A 21499-nucleotide genomic window follows, 5' to 3' on the forward strand; every position below is an offset into this window, starting at 1 on the left:
TGGAGTGGACCTCAAGCAATCTCCAACAGACCAACAAACAGTCCTTCTGACTGTCAGAAGGAAAACTATCAAACAGGAAGGACACCTATACCAAAACCCCATCAGTACATCACCATCATCAAAGACCAGAGACAGATAAAACCACAAAGATGGGGAAGAAGCAGGGCAGAAAAGCTGGAAATTCAAAAAATAAGAGCGCATCTCCCCCTGCAAAGGAGCGCAGCCCATCGCCAGCAACGGATCAAAGCTAGTCAGAGAATGACTTGGACGAAATGAGAGAAGAAGGCTTCAGTCCATCAAACTTCTCAGAGCTAAAGGAGGAATTACGTACCCAGCACAAAGAAACTAAAAATCTTGAAAAAAGAGTGGAAGAATTGACAGCTAGACTAATTAATGCAGAGAAGATCATAAACGAAATGACAGAGATGAAAACCATGACATGAGAAATACGTGACAAATGCACAAGCTGCAGTAACCGACTCGATCAACTGAAGAAAGAGTATCAGCGATTGAGGATCAAATGAATGAAATGAAGCGAGAAGAGAAACCAAAAGAAAAAAGAAGAAAAAGAAATGAACAAAGCCTGCAAGAAGTATGGGATTATGTAAAAAGACCAAATCTACGTCTGATTGGGGTGCCTGAAAGTGAGGGGGAAAATGGAACCAAGTTGGAAAACACTCTTCAGGATATCATCCAGGAGAACTTCCCAAACCTAGTAGGGCAGGCCAACATTCAAATTCAGGAAATACAGAGAACGCCACAAAGATACTCCTCCAGAAGAGCAACTCCAAGACACATAATTGCCAGATTCACCAAAGTTGAAATGAAGGAAAAAATCTTAAGGGCAGCCAGAGAGAAAGGTCGGGTTACCCACAAAGGGAAACCCATCAGACTAACAGCAGATCTCTCGGCAGAAACTCTAGAAGCCAGAAGAGAGTGGGGGCCAATATTCAACATTCTTAAAGAAAAGAATTTTAAACCCAGAATTTCATATCCAGCCAAACTAAGTTTCATAAGTGAAGGAGAAATAAAATCCTTTACAGATAAGCAAATGCTTAGAGATTTTGTCACCACCAGGCCTGCCTTACAAGAGACCCTGAAGGAAGCCCTAAACATGGAAAGGAACAACCGGTACCAGCCATTGCAAAAACATGCCAAAATGTAAAGACCATTGAGGCTAGGAAGAAACTGCATCAACTAATGAGCAAAATAACCAGTTAATATCATAATGACAGGATCAAGTTCACACATAACAATATTAACCTTAAATGTAAATGGACTAAATGCTCCAATTAAAAGACACAGACTGGCAAACTGGATAAAGAGTCAAGACCCATCAGTCTGCTGTATTCAGGAGACCCATCTCACATGCAGAGACATACATAGGCTCAAAATAAAGGGATGGAGGAAGATCTACCAAGCAAATGGAGAACAAAAAAAAGCAGGGGTTGCAATCCTAGTCTCTGATAAAATAGACTTTAAACCATCAAAGATCAAAAGAGACAAAGAAGGCCATTACATAATGGTAAAGGGATCAATTCAACAGGAAGAGCTAACTCTCCTAAATATATATGCACCCAATACAGGAGCACCCAGATTCATAAAGCAAGTCCTTAGAGACTTACAAAGAGACTTAGACTCCCATACAATAATAATGGGAGACTTCAACACTCCACTGTCAACATTAGACAGATCACCGAGACAGAAAGTTAACAAGGATATCCAGGAATTGAACTCATCTCTGCACCAAGCGGACCTAATAGACATCTATAGAACTCTCCACCCCAAATCAACAGAATATACATTCTTCTCAACACCACATCGCACTTATTCCAAAATTGACCACATAATTGGAAGTAAAGCACTCCTCAGCAAATGTACAAGAACAGAAATTATAACAAACTGTCTCTCAGACCACAGCGCAATCAAACTAGAACTCAGGACTAAGAAACTCAATCAAAACCACTCAACTACATGGAAACTGAACAACCTGCTCCTGAATGACTACTGGGTACATAATGAAATGAAGGCAGAAATAAAGATGTTCTTTGAAACCAATGAGAACAAAGATACAACATACCAGAATCTCTGGGACACATTTAAAGCAGTGTGTAGAGGGAAATTTATAGCACTAAATGCCCACAAGAGAAAGCAGGAAAGCTCTACAATTGACATTCTAACATCACAATTAAAAGAACTAGAGAGGCAAGAGCAAACACATTCAAAAGCTAGCAGAAGGCAAGAAATAACTAAGATCAGAGCAGAAGTGAAGGAGATAGAGACACAAAAAACCCTCCAAAAAATCAATGAATCCAGGAGTTGGTTTTTTGAAAAGATCAACAAAATTGACAGACCGCTAGCAAGACTAATAAAGAAGAAAAGAGAGAGGAATCAAATAGACACAATAAAAAATGATAAAGGGGATATCACCACTGACCCCACAGAAATACAAACTACCATCAGAGAATACTATAAACACCTCTACGCAAATCAACTAGAAAATCTAGAAGAAATGGATAATTTCCTGGACACTTACACCCTCCCAAGACTAAACCAAGAAGAAGTTGAATCCCTGAATAGACCAATAGCAGGCTCTGAAATTGAGGCAATAATTAATAGCCTACCCACCAAAAAAAGTCCAGGACCAGATGTATTCACAGCTGAATTCTACCAGAGGTACAAGGAGGAGCTGGTACCATTCCTTCTGAAACTATTCCAATGAATAGAAAAAGAGGGAATCCTCCCTAACTCATTTTATGAGGCCAACATCATCCTGATACCAAAGCCTGGCAGAGACACAACAAAAAAAGAGAATTTTAGACCAATATCCCTGATGAACATCGATGCAAAAATCCTCAATAAAATACTGGCAAACTGGATTCAGCAGCACATCAAAAAGCTTATCCACCATGATCAAGTGGGCTTCATCCCTGGGATGCAAGGCTGGTTCAACATTCGCAAATCAATAAACGTAATCCAGCATATAAACAGAACCAAAGACAAGAACCACATGATTATCTCAATAGATGCAGAAAAGGCTTTTGACAAAATTCGACAGTCCTTCATGCTAAAAACGCTCAATAAATTCGGTATTGATGGAACGTACCTCAACATAATAAGAGCTATTTATGACAAACCCACAGGTAATATCATTCTGAATGGGCAAAAACTGGAAAAATTCCCTTTGAAAACTGGCACAAGACAGGGATGCCCTCTCTCACCACTCCTATTCAACATAGTGTTGGAAGTTCTGGCTAGGGCAATCAGGCAAGAGAAAGAAATCAAGTGTATCCAGTTAGGAAAAGAAGAAGTCAAATTGTCCCTGTTTGCAGATGACATGATTGTATATTTAGAAAACCCCATTGTCTCAGCCCAAAATCTCCTTAAGCTGATAAGCAACTTCAGCAAAGTCTCAGGATACAAAATTAATGTGCAAAAATCACAAGCATTCTTATACACCAGTAACAGACAAGCAGAGAGCCAAGTCAGGAATGAACTTCCATTCACAATTGCTTCAAAGAGAATAAAATACCTAGGAATCCAGCTTACAAGGGATGTAAAGGACCTCTTCAAGGAGAACTACAAACCACTGCTCAGTGAAATCAAAGAGGACACAAACAAATGGAAGAACATACCATGCTCATGGATAGGAAGAATCAATATCGTGAAAATGGCCATACTGCCCAAGGTTCTTTATAGATTCAATGCCATCCCCATCAAGCTACCAATGAGTTTCTTCACAGATGTGGAAAAAAACTGCTTTAAACTTCATATGGAACCAAAAAAGAGCCCGCATTGCCAAGACAATCCTAAGTCAAAAGGACAAAGCTGGAGGCGTCACGCTACCTGACTTCAAACTATACTATAAGGCTACAGTAACCAAAACAGCATGGTACTGGTACCAAAACAGAGATATAGACCAATGGAACAGAACAGAGTCCTCAGAAATAATACCACACATCTACAGCCATCTGATCTTTGACAAACCTGAGAGAAACAAGAAATGGGGAAAGGATTCCCTATTTAATAAATGGTGCTGGGAAAATTGGCTAGCCATAAGTAGAAAGCTGAAACTGGATCCTTTCCTTACTCCTTATACGAAGATTAATTCAAGATGGATTAGAGACTTAAATGTTAGACCTAATACCATAAAAACCCTAGAAGAAAATCTAGGTAGTACCATTCAGGACATAGGCATGGACAAGGACTTCATGTCTAAAACACCAAAAGCAACGGCAGCAAAAGCCAAAATTGACCAATGGGATCTAATTAAACTAAAGAGCTTTTGCACAGCAAAAGAAACTACCATCAGAGTGAACAGGCAACCTACAGAATGGGAGAAAATTTTTGCAACCTACTCATCTGACAAAGGGCTAATATCCAGAATCTACAAAGAACTCAAACAAATATACAAGAAAAAAACAAACAACCCCATCAAAAAGTGGGCAAAGGATATGAACAGACATTTCTCAAAAGAAGACATTCATACAGCCAACAGACACATGAAAAAATGCTCATCATCACTCGCCGTCAGAGAAATGCAAATCAAAACCACAATGAGATACCATCTCACACCAGTTAGAATGGCAATCATTAAAAAGTCAGGAAACAACAGGTGCTGGAGAGGATGTGGAGAAATAGGAACACTTTTACACTGTTGGTGGGATTGTAAACTAGTTCAACCATTATGGAAAACAGTATGGCAATTCCTCAAGGATCTAGAACTAGATGTACCATATGACCCAGCCATCCCACTACTGGGTATATACCCAAAGGATTATAAATTATTCTACTACAAAGACACATGCACACGTATGCTTATTGCAGCACTATTCACAATAGCAAAGACTTGGAATCAACCCAAATGTCCATCTGTGACAGACTGGATTAAGAAAATGTGGCACATATACACCATGGAATATTATGCAGCCATAAAAAAGGATGAGTTTGCATCCTTTGTAGGGACATGGATGCAGCTGGAAACCATCATTCTTAGCAAACTATCACAAGAAGAGAAAACCAAACACCGCATGTTCTCACTCATAGGTAGGAACTGAACAATGAGATCACTTGGACTCGGGAAGGGGAACATCACACACTGGGGCCTATCATGGGGAGGGGGGAGGAGGGAGGGATTGAATTGGGGAGTTATACATGATATAAATGATGAATTGATGGGTGCTGATGAGTTGATGGGTGCAGCACACCAACATGGCATAAGTATACATATGTAACAAACCTGCACGTTATGCACACGTACCCTAGAACTTAAAGTATAATAAAAAGAAAAAAAAAAAACTTGCAAAAAAAGAAATGTGAACTTCAAAACTGAAAAACACCATCCTTTTCCCAAAGCACACACTCTCTCAATAACTAGTTCCAAGACAATGTCATGACGTGCTCTATGAAAGCCTTTCACCAAGGTTCCTCAGCTTCAAATGGACCCAAACTTTCATTCTTTCAATAACAAGGGGTAAAGAGAATCATTTTACCAAAAGAAGAGAAAAGCTTGCAAAACAGACCTGCATTTGGCCTTGTTCATCAGCATATTCGATGGACTGGAAGATGGTGAAGGCATAGTGTTGTCTGGCCTTCAGTCGAGCTTTGTAACCTCGGTACCAGTTCTGGATGATCAACGCAGCTTTCAGTGCTGCAGACCCACAGAATATGAAAGTCAGAGAAAAACAGTTACTATGCACCTGTTGGGAGAAGTAGGTGCTTCGGGGGGTGGGGGGGGAAGCAGTCCACCTGGATTCCTAGGTTCTAAGAATATTAAAACACCAAACAATGAAAAAAAAAAAAAAAAAAAAGAGAGCAGAGAATTGGGTAAAAGAATACAGAGAACAGGCTGGGCACAGTGGTTCATGCCTGTCATTCCAGCACTTTGGGAGGCCAAGGTGGGTGGATCACCTGAGGTCAGGAGTTCAAGACCATCCTGTCCAACATGGCAAAACCCTGTCTCTACTAAAAATACAAAAATTAGCTGGGCGTGGTGGTGGGCACATGTAATCCCAGCTACTCAGGAGGCTGAGGCAGGAAATTCACTTGAACCTGGGAGGCAGAGGTTGCAGTGAGCCAAGATCGCACGATTGCACTCCAGCCTAGGCGACAAGAGCAAAACTCTGTCTCAAAAAAAAAAAAAAAAAAAAAAAAAAAAAAAAAAGAATACAGAGAACAGTAATCAGGAAGCCCTGAGATGAATGGCTCTGTAGAAACACCGAGATACCTAGATTGCCTCAAGTAGCTCAGGATCAAAGCATCATTCTGAACATGGAGTTGAGAAACAGCAAGAGAAGGGAAGAGAAGGAAATTGCACTTGTTTGAGGGGGACATAAACAAGGCTAGATGTAAAGCATTTGGCCATAAGAACAGTCATGTAAGAAACATTTATTGAGCTACTACTGAATTACTGCACTGGAGGCTGTGCTTAGATGTTGTAAAAAAACAAACAAACAAAGAAAAACAACAGTGTTGCAAGAACATGACCCCTTCATCATGTGACTAAGGGCAGGCTATATGAATTAAAAATAATGCAAGCAGGATTTGGAAACACATACAAATTATGAGAATATTTACTGAGTGCTTTTATTTCACAATTGTGATGACTCATTAATGTATTGTTCAGTGCTTCACCAATTACCTGGAGCTTTCATGGACACAGTCTCCCTTGGGATACACAATGACCCTGTCAGGGCAAAAGGGCAAATGGATTTCTCTGTCTTTAGTGTATTAGGTGGCTGGGTCTCAGATAGCCTGAGGTACTTATACAAGTGCACTGACATGGTTAGTGGTTGGTTGGTGGAACCAAAAGGGAGGTTTTTTAGCTCACCATCTATAGCACAATATCCATTTTATTTTGCTGCCACAACAAGTTTTAGACAATGCCTGATAACAGCCTACCAATAAGAGTGAAAGTATTTGGAGAGCTTCACTGTGTTGGTTCACTCACTGTGGCTTCCTGAAGCCTCTGGGATAAAGTTCATCAGCATAGCATTTGAGGCCCTTCCCAGACTGGCTCCACCTGCTCAGATGGTGTAAGTCCCCACACTCTTTCCTGGTGCATCTATACCTGCTATGCTTCTTTCTGGGGCTCTGAGCCAAACAGCCATTCCTCCTCTGGAATCATAGAATATCAGTCAGGATCTTTGTTTACTCTTAAATGTTTTTACATCCTTGCAAATTATGCCTGTATTCCATGAAACATCCATATTTGTTTTATCTATAAAAATATTGAAGTGACTTGTTAATACTCTCAATAGCTTAGCCTTAGCGTGAAGCTGCAGAAAGACATGCCGTATTTATCCTCTGGCCTTAAGGACTGCCCTACTTGAACCTCTGGAGGTGAAGCCCAAGTTGAAAGACAGGGCATATTGTTACACTGTGAACTTACTCAAGACAGGGAATGTGTCTCATTCCTCTTTGTAACCCTAGCACATGCCTCTGAAGTCTTATATATTAGCTGACTGGCTGGCTGGCTTGACGGATGGATAAATGATAGATGATAGATAGAAGCAATAGATGACACTATGCGAAGAGAAAAATATCTGTTTTTGCCAATTATATATAACTTTAAAAAGTATGCCCTATGATTAACCTTATAGTCTCTTCACCTTTTGCACAATGCTATTACCCTTGTTGACATAAATATGAAAAGCTTATATATGATATGAAAATAAGAATGCATTCATATGAGTGTCTTTTGGCAAAGGTCCAATAGAAAACTTCTAAATCTAATTTACCTCATTAATTCTTTTCTCTGATATTCAGAGAAGGCTTTTTTCCTTTAGCATGCATAATAGCATAATGTAGGAAATATTTTCACTTTCAAAATCTCTGTGGGTTATATTTATTGTTTATTGATTGTACCTATTCTGAACTGTGCCTTTGCTAAAATTCAAATTTCTTCCATTACCAAGCAGACAAAAATGAGTTTCCACAAAGGTGACTATAAAGTAGATTACCATTGACTTTTGTTTTGTAGAAAAGAACAAAGGAGGAGAAGACATACATCTTCATATAATCAATTTAAACCATTTCTTATTAACAACGTGATAAACATTTGGCTAGCAAAGAGTCAATGTGTGTCAACTGTGGGTGAAAGGAAAGGAAAGTGAGGTTGTTTGAGGGTGAGGGTAGAGGTTGGGGGTGGTTGGCTGTGGTACCTGGATGGCAGAGTGGGGCTATTTAGAATTTTGGGGGGATTTTCCAGAAAATGTCAATAAATAGTCTTTTTTCTCTCCTATAGAAGTTTTGAGAAAAACTACCTAAATTAGCTAATTACTTAGTTCTTGATTTTTTCCTTATGAAAATGTTTATATACATACAGTATATTTAAAGGAGAACAAGGAAGGAAAGAAGGTATTGAATGTGTTTGTCTGGTATGGCTCTCTACAAGTTAACAACCCGCTGCAGCCTCCGTGAGCTGACAACACTCATCCGGTCATGGTTGGATGTCAGGAGGATGACAGAACAGAATGTTTTAAACTAAAACAAGACGGGGAAGTTAAAGACATAATTTTAGAATTTATGAACATTTTAAAATAGTGGGATATTTTTTCCTTTTTAATAGAAATATCAGTGAACAAATGACATCTAAAGTAATTACTGCAGTAATTTACCAAATTGAGTCATTTGGTTAGCCTGGGGAAAGTAAGAGTTCATATGTTTAAATGAATAATATAGTTTGCCTATAAAAAAGGAGTATTTGTGTGTGTATGAGTGTGTGTGTTTTACTTTAAAAATTAAGAAATGAAATATTTTAGGAGACTGGGGGATGTCTTACCTATATTTTTCTTTTCTTTTTTTTCCCTCTTTTTCCACCATCCTCTCTCTCCCTTCTCCTCCTCCTCTCTTTTTCCTTCCCATTCTGTCTATTTTTCTTCATCTCTCACTTCCTCTTAACAATATTGGACTAGAAGTCAACGTAAAGTTCGTGCTTTTAATTAACTTGCTGTGTGAACTTAGGTGAATCACTTAAACGTTCTATAAAATTATAAGGCTGACTTTCCTCCAGGCCTCTTGTTTTGTGATATTTCTCTGTTTGACCAAAATAGTGCATCATCTATAGCTGCTGTCCTTTTCCTTGTCTCCAGATGCCCCTCTGTGTCAGCTTCCCAAGTGGGATGGGGTATAGTACCAGGCACAAGATCTCTATGGATAGAAAGACTGAGGAGTGTTGACTGGAAGATATAAGACCTCATCCAGACCTTACACATGGATGTGTAGACACTTCTGGGCAAAAGAAAGAATCAGAGGTTCCCCCATATGGAGGACCGTGTAGACCAAATGCCATGTTATTTCATGGAAAAGGTCTGTATACCTCCCATTCTTTCTCCTTATCTACTCAGTGGCCATTTTTCCCTTCCAAACTTCAACCATCATAATCAGTTTTCTCTCTGTTCTTTATAACCCTCTGAAATATTCTCTTTTTCTGTCTAACCCTGGTGGGAGTACAAGTCCTCCTCCTTTGAATTCCCTTTAGATTGGGTCCCAGTCAACCTCTGTAAGCTTCCATGGTTGTTTCCCGACATCCTGTCGATAGGGACAGGAGACAGGGAAATACTGGGTAGAAGATAGTGGTTTCCTGGTGAAGGCCCCACCCTCAAGCCTGAAGACCCACAGCCCTAAACGAGAAGAGGCATTCCTGTTTTCACACCCAAAAAGTGGCCTTTTGACCCACCATGCCCCGTATCCTGCACCCATATAAACGCCGAAACCCAAGCTCCAGAGCAGACCAGCAAGCCAGCAGACCAGCAGACAGAAGTCAGCACAATGCAGCAGAGAAAGGGAGAAGAGGAGGAACATCTGAACACTGAGAGGAGTTCATCTGGGGGTGGAGGGAGAGGAATCTGGCCGCTGGACAGCCCAACTCCAGGGGAGGATCGCCTTCCCCTCCACCCTCCACTTCTGGCTCCCCATCCATCTCATCGAAAGCCACCTCCACTGCTCAGTAAAACCTCGCCTTCATTCTTTGAGTCCATGTGTGACCTAATTTTTTCCAGGACACTGGACAAGAGCTTGGGATACAGAAAGCTGTCATACTGGCCCTTTGCCCTTGTGAAAAGGCAGAGGGTTAACTGAGCTGGTTAACACTCAAGCCATCTGCAGGTGGCAAAGCTGTAGGAGCTTTGTAACACGAGGGTTGCAGGCACCCACCCCTGGAACCAGCCCAAAGCGCTCAGCCCAGCCTCTGCACTTGTCCTTCTGCATGCTCCCCATCCCTCAATGGGTTTGAGTGACCCAACAGGCGAGCCACACCTCTGTCACACGTCCTGCAAGGGGAACTGGGGAAGTCTCTCATTTCACTATCATCCTCCACCCCTAGGTGACAGGAGTTTGTCTATTTTTCTTTGCCACACAGGTTGCACAGTATAATCATTTTACATTATGCACTGTCCTGCCCCATTTATCAATTCCTTAATCACTGAAACATGAAGAATCCCAAAGTTAAATCATCTCTAATTCTATGTGTATGGCGGATTGAAGACTGCCCTATATAATTTATCTTTGGTTCCAATTTAAGAATTTCTGCTAACAGGATTGTTCTAACATCTCCTGTTCAGAACTCCGAGTTCCACTCACTTTCCACACCCTGACACTGCTTTGTAACTCACTCAGCTATCTTTTACCAAGTAAGGTTGAGTCACTGCACAACCAAAGAACAACATAATAATGTGCACAGATGAACATGTATCTCAATTACTTTGTTACATGCGTTAATACTTACCATTTTAGCAAAACAATGGTCTAATAAAATTATGACTTTTATGTCATTCTAAGGCCAGGTCTTCCTGACTCTACTATTTGGTTTTAATAGCATATATAAACAAAATGGTCCTATATCTGCTTAGTGGTATAACAACAAAATCCACTAGCAATTCTCATATTTTAATCATCACTTGGTATTAATATCAATGTGTTGCTGGTCCTAAGAATGTCACACAAATCTGACGATGAGCAATTCTTTCTTACTACAGAGAGAAAAAGAGCATATTGATTTAAATTCCAGCAGGACTAGAACAGCAGGCTATAAAATGACCCCATGTGGCGTCTCAAAACTTATTTTCCCCCGTATCTTTGTTCCTGGAAAATAATTTCCTCTACCTTTATTCGCCTCTCAAAAATTGCTTTTGCAGACTTGGTTGAGAGAAATGCATCCATTTTCTTCATCAAAACCATTATAGCAAGCTGAAGTATTTAGAGGAACAGCACTGCAGTTCACTTTGAAATGCATCTCAAAAATAAGATGGATTGCCTACAGGTAGCAGGATGGATAGAGGGATAGATATGAGATAAAGCAAGTGTAGCAAAGTGTTAATGGTAGAATGCAGGGTGGAAAGTATACAGGTATTGAAAACTTTGTGATATGTCTGAAAAATTGTTATTATAAAATGTTAGGAAAAAAGGTGATAAGACAGAGTCATTTAGCCACTGTCCTGGTTCACATGACAGCACCAGCCCTCCAGTGTGCTGCAGGATTTGCGTTACCCTGATGTGCAAATGGACAAGCCTTCATGTTGCAAGGATGTAATTAGGGCACCGGTTTAGAAATTTGGCAGTCAGTGCTAAAAGGGAGCATTTTCTGCTTTGTGCTGTGCTCATCAAAAGACAAGATGAAACACTCTTGTCATGATATTTTTACATTGTAAACTGACGAAGTTTAAATTCAGCTGGCTCCAGCATGCTTTAGCAGGTTCAATTCTACTCATAAGAACAACAAAACTCACCCTTGCAATAAAGAAAAACTGCAATGAAGAGAAATGCTTACAGTGTCTTATGAGATATCATATATATATCCTTGATAATAAAAGTGTAGGTAGAAACAAACAAATGACAGCAAAATCCCATAAGAAACCATAATAACCAAGAATGGAAGGAAGATGTTAAGGAATAAGAGATAAAACTGAGTGTGAATACTGTCTAGTTCATATAGATGCATATAATCTATTGAAAGAGGTCATTATAAATTTCATATAGTATCTAACACAATAATGAATCTGAAATGTGTTCATGTGTGGTCTCTAATAATGCATCACCTTAATTAAAACCATAACGATTCTCTTTTCTCTGAATTTCATTTACAACAGAGAAGGCGGTATCTAGTCTGATGCACAAGCCAGTTACTGAAAGGAAAATGTTCTACTTTGAATCCCAGGGCCAATTATTGGTAATAGGAGAACACATCACCCTATTTAGTTACCTTTTTGAAAGGGATATGCTTTCCTTCTATCTTAAAATGCTTATTGTTATCAAAGACAGTGTCTAGACAAGCAATTGACCTTCTTATCATGACCTACAGTTGTCATTGTCATCTAACTTTACCTTGGGCAGAAATGGGGTGTGTATGTGTGTGTGTGTGTGTGTGTGTGTGTGTGTGTGTGTATGTGTGTGTGTGTATATATATATATATATATATATATATATATAAAGTATGTCACATTAAAAAGTATTTGATGAGCATATAGCTCATTGTTTCTTCTTTTCTCCTTTAATTTTAAAACTTAACTGGTATTAATCATTTATATCCTTCAAACATCAAATATTTTCTATTTTCCTTTTTTCTAAATAAATCCCATTACAAAAGAGAAACTTGGGTGAAGATTTTAGAAACATCCTACAAGATAAGAAGAAAAAAAACGAAATGAAAATCAAACTTGGTCAGTTTCCCAATCATGAGTTAAAATGTCACAGACATTTTGTTTGATGAACAAAATTTTTGGTCCAAGTTTGTTCACCTGATTAACTTTTAAAGATTTTTCAATCACAAACACCAGCATTAGAAGTTGGACTGTGCAGTTTAAAAAAGAATCTAAATTTCTCTGCATCATACCAGTAATTTTAATACATCTGTGATGGTATTTTTAATAAACACGTTTTTTCTTATAAATTTATCTACTAAATATATTAAATATTTATTTTTAAATACTTAATTGATTTTGTGTTCTAAGCAATCCTTGCATATTTAACTTCAAATCTATTACATATTGGATAGATTATTTAATATCGCCATTAAAATTACATTAACCTTAGTCAGCTCTTTCTTCCTCCTTTTGAAATGCTCTTCTATGGTTCCCCACCCCCATGTTAGGCTCCATGAGAGATTAAACTCCAGGTGGTGAATGAGTTTCCTAGGTGTTCACTTTGTCATGAGCAAAACCCTCATAGAGAGTATATTGCTGATAATAACATCAATCACCACTGAGTCAAATCACTCCCGTGTCTTTGGTGATATCTCAGAGGACAGCAAAATGGTCCAACACATTTTTTTATTGCTCTTCAAAATATGTATCTGGATGCCTCTGTCTCTCTCTCTTTCCCTCTCTTCTTCTGCCTTTCTCCCATCTTCTCTTTTCTCTGCCTTCCTTTCTCTTTCTCCCTTTCTCACTTTCTTTCAGTAATTTTAGAATCACCTAATAGAGTTTGTAGTTGAAATATAAGTTATGATTTTATCCTCATGATGAAATGATGTACCAAAGCATCTGTAATTATCCAATAATTATCCCATATTGCCTACGTATTTGCTCCAGTTACCCGAAAAAAATCACACAGGAGTTTGAATCATCTTAGCAATTGCATAAAATTGCCACTACACTGCTAGTCTAGACGTGCAAAGAGTATAACCTACAATTTGATAGAGAATAACACATTAGTTATACCTAATATCGAAATAGTCAAGCATTTCTTTTCTCTCTATGATGTCATTTTGTTTTGAAAAGTACATTGACTGCAGAGTAATTTTTTGTAACTACTTTATAATTTTTCCAAAATATGCTCCTATTGTCCTGAGAAGAAAGAGGAGGAGGAGGAGAAGAAGAATTGTGATCATTAAGATCATGAACAGTATTTGAATAACTATTGACTATGTTTTAAGAGCCTTCAAACAGAGAACCTTGTGGACCTGAAAAGAACTTTTTGAGATTTGCATATTATCTTAAAAAAAAAAAAAAACTTAAAGCAATGAAAGCTGTGATAAGCCATTCACAGCACATACAGGGATAACAGTAACCTAGAAACACAATTACAGCCATTTTTAGACATTTCAATTAAATTCAGCTATGGCTCTATCTTAAGTTTTCCGATAATATTAAACAAAACTATCCATCAATAATTATTGCAGCCTTGAATATTTGATAAACAGGCTTTTGTTGTGATCATTTGAATACATTTTTGCCACATATTCCACATATCTCTGTTCTTCACTATGTATCCTGAGCAATAATTTGGAAATGAAGTTGGCATAATTAGCAGTTGCCCACCCCTTGCACCACTGTATCCATGACAATATAACATTGACTGCTGATTGTGAGTGAACTGTGAACAGAAAGGCCACATGGTTCTCTCTTCTCTCCTAAATGAGCTATTAGAAGATCATGACCAAGGCTACTGGCAGAGTAAACAAGAACTGAAGGACTGCTGTAGGTGGCACCATCTGCAGCAATACAAAACCACCCTTCAACAATCTGCTAGGCAATTATGGAGCTGGATGGGGTACACTTGCCTTAGTTCGAGTCATAAAAAATAGAATAAAACAAAGTAACGTCTATGTTATTTAATCTGTTTGGTAACGATTGAGAGTAAATCTTTATTCCAAATAATTTTAGCACTACCACCAGTTGGATTGTCTTTTTAGAGCCCAAGATGCTGTAGCATCATTGGGCCAATTGAAGCTCAGATAAGTTGAAGGAGTTACAAAACATCCAGTCCCACTCGTGTTTGCATTTTCTTGTTCAGCAACATAAACAGATGCCAAGATAGTCCCAAGGTCCTGGAGGTCATTTTGGAGCAAGAAATCACAGATTTCTCCAGTTCCATTGACCCTTTCTTTCCCTATACAGTTTTGGCTTCTTCTTCTTAGGAGAGCTGTGATCTTTGAATCTTTTATAAATTTGTAACACTAAGAGTGGTCAATGCATGTTGTCGGGTATTTTTAAAGCCTAAAGAAGGGGATTCTTTTCACAAATGTCTTTGACATACTTGTAAAACTAAGGGAGGAATTTGGCATGGGCCAGTGTCTCTTTTGCTGAAGTATTATATATATATATATATATATACACACACACACACATATAATTTATGTATATAATTGTGACATATACACACACACACACACACACACACACACACACATACATGCTTTTTTTTTTTTTTTTTTTTTTTTTGAGACATTCTTGCTCTGTCACCCAGGCTGGAGTGCAGTGGTGAGATCTCAGCTCACTGCAACCTCCATCTCTCAGGTTCAAGTGATCCTCCCAACTCAGTTTCCTGAGTAGTTGAGATTAAAGGCACGCCCCAGCATGCTGTGCTAAGTTTTAGTAGAGACGGGGTTTCGCCATGTTTCCCAGGCTGATCTCCAACTCCTGGCCTCAAGTGATCTGCTCACCTCAGCCTCTCATAGTGCTGAGATTACAGGCATGAACCACCGCACCCATCCTATATATGGATTTTTTTAATATCCTATAAGCTTCAATTAAGTTGGACTCATGATATGCATTAATAATAGAAAGAGGCAGAAATTGTCCCCGGTTCATTGGAACAATGGCTAACTATATAAATCACCCACATTTACAGATCTAGGGAAATAGTTCACCAGCCATGGGACAAGAAGAAACAGATGTCATCTGAGAGATAGGGCTGTCCCAGGAGGCTCAGGACTATGCTGCACAGGGATTTTCTGACCCTGTGGAACCCATCTCCAGTGAGATACTGCAGGGCAAATGAGGACCAGGGGATTCTGTGCTGCTGCAGAAATACTCTCTCTGGAGTCCATTCAACTGTGGAGTAACAGTATGTTTTTTCCCTCTGTCTCTCTTTCCCGGCTTCCTTCTTCCCTCTCAGCATAGGAATCTCACCTAAAAAAGTCAAACGTCTCTTTGAGCTTCTCTGGGAGATGTAAGTCTGGAGGCACCGACCAAGAGAAGAAAGGAGAACAGCCTCCAGTCCTGATCCATGCTGAGGTCTTCAGGAAGGAGAATCTGGTGGGAGTAAGCAGAAGAGTTCAAGTCTTGCTTTTTCCTTTCCATTGAAGTGTAGACTCCTGTAGGGCAAGTCTGAATCTGTTTTGTTCAATACTTCATACATTATACATAACACACTGCTTGGTATGTAGTAGATACTTAAAACTATGCAGTGAATGAATCGAAGGGTGAATTAAGCATCCCATCTCTAAATGTGGGCTTTCTGACAGTGCACTGTCTCCCAGTCCCCCAACCTGATGAGTCATGGGAAGCGGTTCCTCAGGTCTCTGAGGGTCCTAGAGATTCTATAATCTATAGTTATGTTCTGCTTCATTTTTGTATTACTAATGTGGAGACAGAGCTTCTTCTTGTGCTGAAATTCCAGTATATTCACCTCAGCCTATCTGGTGCTGACAGTATTGGTGGAGAGGTTGATGACAGGCTACACAGTTTAGCCTCTCCAATTCAGATTGATGCTGAGAACTTCACCTCTGCCAAACCTTGCTGCCTTCTTCTCTTTTCATCTTTTCTTTCTGCTTGCCAGAGGGTTTGGGATAGTAAGAGAAAAAAATACCACATCTGTGGTCCAAACACTGTCTTTCTACTGAGTATTCCTTGCAGTGGGGCTCACTGCCATGGCGGGGCTCCTGTTGCAGTAGGAACTGCTGGAGGGAAAGGTGGAGTGAGCAGGACTGAAAGGCAGTGCAGAAATGAGAAGGAAGAGGAGAAAGAGGTGCAACCTTAGAAGACCAGGAGCTACCAAGTACAGGACAGGGTGATTATATTCACAATAAGAGTCTCATATCCTCTTCTCTGCAGTCACCACAGGGCTATGCCTGCTCCAAGGTCACACCATGCACTGCAAAGTTGGCTTCTGGGGCTTCATTTCAACAGTCCACTAATGCAAAAGGGAGAACTCATGTCTCTTTCTTCAACACTTGAACTCTGCAAATGTTTCTGAGATTGACCCAGTTCTTTCTTATCATTTTCCCTGAACATACAGATGTGTCTAGACAGTCCATCCCATTCAGCATCTGCTTTCTGCTAGAGTTATCCAGTTTTGCTCAATCTCTCCTGCCTGTCCAGAGCCTCTCTCAGCACCAACACAACAGCCCTCTGTCTGTTCTATTTTTGTTATGATCAAGCTGTAAAATAAAATGAAAATAAGTGGTAATGAATTACTTGGAGAATCCCATATTGTTAGTATTGATTAAATATTTGCTGAAACGTTTTCTCTGATGAGAAAGGGGAGAGGGATGATTGATTACCAACCCTGGAAGGAGTTATGTTGTGGCTGAAAGCTACAAGAGTTAAAGCCAGTCAAAATCTGGTTTTCAAGTCCGGAAGCTTCTACTTTCTAGTTGTGTGACTGAGACAAAGTACCTGATCTTCATGAGCCTCAGTTTGCTTTCCTGCAATGCCTGGGTAAATGATAGTTTCTCACCTAATCATTGTGTACAGCTCTATGCCTAGCACTGGTATGCATTTAGCATACACTGCATCTCCAGTATCAGTGCTTCCCTCCTGAAAGGAAAAAACAACTGTTCAGAACTCTTTTCTTGTGTTATTTCTATAAAGGTTCTAGTAAAAAAACAAGTTGAAAATCAAGGTGATTGCAAAGATGGCCATGGCAGCTACTGAACTAGTGTAGTATACAACAGGTGGGGTGAGAAATCAAACTATGTAATTTAACCACCTAAAAGTTTTAATCATCTTTAAGTATCTGTCCTTAAACCCAATCTCAATGTAATCTGCCTCAAGTACACTAAACTGTTTTAGACAATCCCGTCCATTCAACTAATATTTAGCTGAAGTAGATGTTAGACATCATGTTTGGCACTTACTGGAGCCATTTCATTTGGTGATAACTAAGAAATTATAATCCTTGCTCTAAAGAGTTCAAATGGAGAAGCCTCAAGCGACACATATGCAATAGATTATGATACCATGTATTAATAGCTATAATAAAAGTATGAAAAAACTGTCATTGAAGGTTGAATTAATTCAACCTTTCAAATTCTCAGTTAAAATGACAGTTGGAAGCCTAGATGCATTATGACAAAAATAACTTATACTACCAATTTGCGGAAATGTATTTGGAAATGGCAAAATCTGAGCCAGCCTGATTAATGGCCATCAAGCTGGGTCAATAACAATGAATCAATACTAAATAAAAGGGATGCTCAAGATCAATGAGAGGTAAGACTTGTGATTATGCCTAAATCACTCCCCTTCAAAGTGCTTTTCCAACATCCACTAATTAATCTTTATTATATTGTGTTGAGAATGATAAGTATCATTATCCCCAAATAACATTTTGAGGCACTGGGGTTTAGTGCCTTTCCCAGGAGATGCCCAGTATGAGACCTGAGCACTTGCTCAGAGTCAGGAGATCTAATCAGCTCTTGATATTCTATCTTAGGAGGCGCCTTTGGTTAAGAGCATCAAAAGCAGAATCTGTGATGTGTGACCTAGAGCCCCAGCTCCATTCTTCTGTAGATGGGTGACTTCGGATGAGTTAAAGTCTTTGAGCTTCAGTTTCCTCATTTATTGAAAGACATTGATGCCTTTCCATAAAAGGCTATTTTAATGTTAGAATGAGTTAATGCTTATCAACCCTTGGAAAATAATAAGGGCTCAATAAATAGCAAGCATGGTTGTTGCTGCTGTTGTTATACTATTTTTGCAAACATTGGCCACGAACCGGGGTTTACCAGAGGATGGGGCCAGCTAGGAGACGCGCACAGCAGGATTGGGCGCTGCCTTTTGGGATGGAAGGAAACCAACGCAACTCAAGTACTCGCTATGTGCCAGCCATTGTTTAGGTGGTTTGTGCTTTGGATTTCAAATTGTTCTTCCTTTTATTCCTCACAACAATCCTGCAATGGAGCAAGTGGAGATAAAGCCCGAGCCTGGGCTCTTCCCTCTGGCACATGGCAGATTCTGCTGTCCTGGGGCAGATGGAATAAATGGTGAGAGGATGGTCCCTGCTGCAGTGGTGGAAAGCAGAGGAGAATCCAGGGCAGTGGTGCTTAGGAACTCAGACGGGTAGGCAGGTAGTCTAGCCCCAGGAAGTCCATCAGCAAGGGTGAGACAGATGTTAAGCTGGACCCCAGGGAGCCTTCAGGAGAAGAATGCGAGAACAGCAGAGCAGATCTTCCATCCCAAGACTAGGGGATTAGGAAGAATATGAGAAATATACACCTGGGGCCTAGAGAACTATAGTAAAATGCAGAGATGACAGCAAGATCCAAGGGCAGAGGGCAATGCCTCTTCTGATAGGCACAGATAACAGAAATGAAGGCCAAGGTCAGAGCAGGAACATTACCAAGTAAACTTGACATCAAGTAGGGTTCTTATTTACTTTTAGCCACTGGATCTGGTTTGTTATTAATTTATTACCTCTTGGCTCCAAACACACCCTTCAATACATGCTCTCTGATAACAGAATCCTTTTAAATATTTCTCCTTTAAAGTGAGCACAACCTTTAACCTTTCTCTGTAAAGGGTGCTGAAGGAAGATCGCAAGAACAATTTACAGGGCTGGCTGGAGAGCTTGGCAGTGTAGGTAGACAGACAAATGTTTCCTGAGCCCCTCCAAGCACCACCGTCAGGTAAAGCCTGGCCCAGCCACAGGCCCAGAACACAGTCCTTCTATGATTTTGCAGTTACTCATCCAATAGAATTCGTAAGTACTTCTATTAAACTTCTTTTCAACCTAGTTTATGGCTTCTATCTCCAGATTCTACTCGTTATATGACAACTCCTTTTTTCATTTGAAACTTTACCTGAAACCCAGTATACTAGCATGACATCCAAACTCTGTAAGGCCCGTGTGACCTGCCTCCTGCCTTCTCTCTGACATACTCGTAAGTGCTCTTGGTCCCTGAATACACAAGGCTTCCTTCCTGGCTTAGCTCTCTGCAGTCTTCAGACCATCTGCCTAGAAAACCCTCCCCAAGAACTTCCTGGCAGAGCCACCGCCCTCTCCTCAGGCAACACCCTATCTAAGGCAGCCCCTCAAATCACTCTTTTTATAAGTGGTTAATCAATGTTTATAGCACTTATCACTCACTGAAATTGTCTTATTTGCTCTTACCTCTACGAGCTCCCCCGCCAATGACCTGCACTCCACAACCCCATCCTCCTGGCTCTTGTCCAAGAAGTAGAGGACAAGGACTCTACCTTGTAGATTGCGTCACCTATATCCCACCAGCATCCAGCACAGTACGTGGCCCCTGGAGGGGCTCAGTAAACTTTTATCAGGTGAAAGAATGCCAAATGGAGAGCTCTGATAGAAGCCTCCAAGCCTAAGCCTCAGTCCTCTTCCCTCCCTCCACATCTCGATTCTTCTGTGGCCACTAAGGCACTTTAGTAAGACAACAGGATGTCCAGGAACTGTACTAGGGAATAGAGTTGGAAATCCTTAATCCCAGACTCCCTTGAAATCATGATGTTTCCTTGAGCCCACAAAGTAGCAGTGGGCTCTGGGTCCGGGGGGAATGCAGAGAACCTGGGGACCAGCCTGCATGACTGGTGATCCCAGGAGCCCTGCCAGAGGAATAGAAACTCAAACTCCTGCTTCTCACTATGGCAGACAGACTGTTCTCTAATGTAAGTGAGAGCCTGCGTGTGCCCTTTACTTGTATTTTTGCTTTTTTTTTTTTTTTTGTCAATGGGAGATTTTAAAATAAAACGCCTCTACACCTAGAATCATAAGAGTCAGTGCAGAAACAGACCTTGGCATCACCCAGTGAAACCTCCTATTCAATTTACCTTTTTGCCATCCACTTTTGGGAACTCTAGTAATTACTTATTTCAAACAACAGTGAAGCAGAGACTTTCCCCTGCTTTCTGGACTATCTAGAAGCAGGCACTGATGGCTGTTCTGGGAGTTGGGGTGAAAGGATCACTTCAATAGCAGAGGCAGTTCTGACCACAAAGAAAGTGAAAACAAGAGCTGACTGCAGAGGATGTCAAAAAGAAAGGAGAGGAAGGAAGCAGCTCAGTCCTTTGGGTGAGCCCTGGAGGGAGTGTTTAAAGAACTTGTAAAATCAGGGCCTTGTCTTGACCAACCCCACTCCCTTCCAGCAGGCCCTGGAGTCTAAACCCAGAGGCAAAGCAAAAATAATAGGAAGGGCTAACCCAGATAAGAAAGAAAAAGGCAGACTGTGGAAAGAGCAGGGGCTTTCTGGACTAAAGACTCAGTTGCACCTTGTACCTCTCTGGAGATGCTCCTTGTGAAAACTGCCTTTCTAGGGCCAGGAAATTGCTGATGACTCTTCTACTATGCAAGAAAATTCAAGAGAGTGAGCCGCAGAAGTTTTTAATTTATTAATCATATAAGTAATATCTAGCAGTCAATATGTTCTTGGTGACTGTAATTTTTCAGCTCTTTCCACAGACCTCCATAGAAGATGAATTACGTTATATATAATCACAGATTTGACTTACAAATTAGAAGATTATTTAAGGCATAGTAGAGAAAAAGCATTTTTTTTTTTTCTTTTTTGCCATAGCTATCAAGTTTACCTCTAGGCAGTTTT

This window comes from Rhinopithecus roxellana, chromosome 14 (genome assembly GCF_007565055.1).
Source record: "Rhinopithecus roxellana isolate Shanxi Qingling chromosome 14, ASM756505v1, whole genome shotgun sequence".
NCBI lineage: Eukaryota > Metazoa > Chordata > Mammalia > Primates > Cercopithecidae > Rhinopithecus > Rhinopithecus roxellana.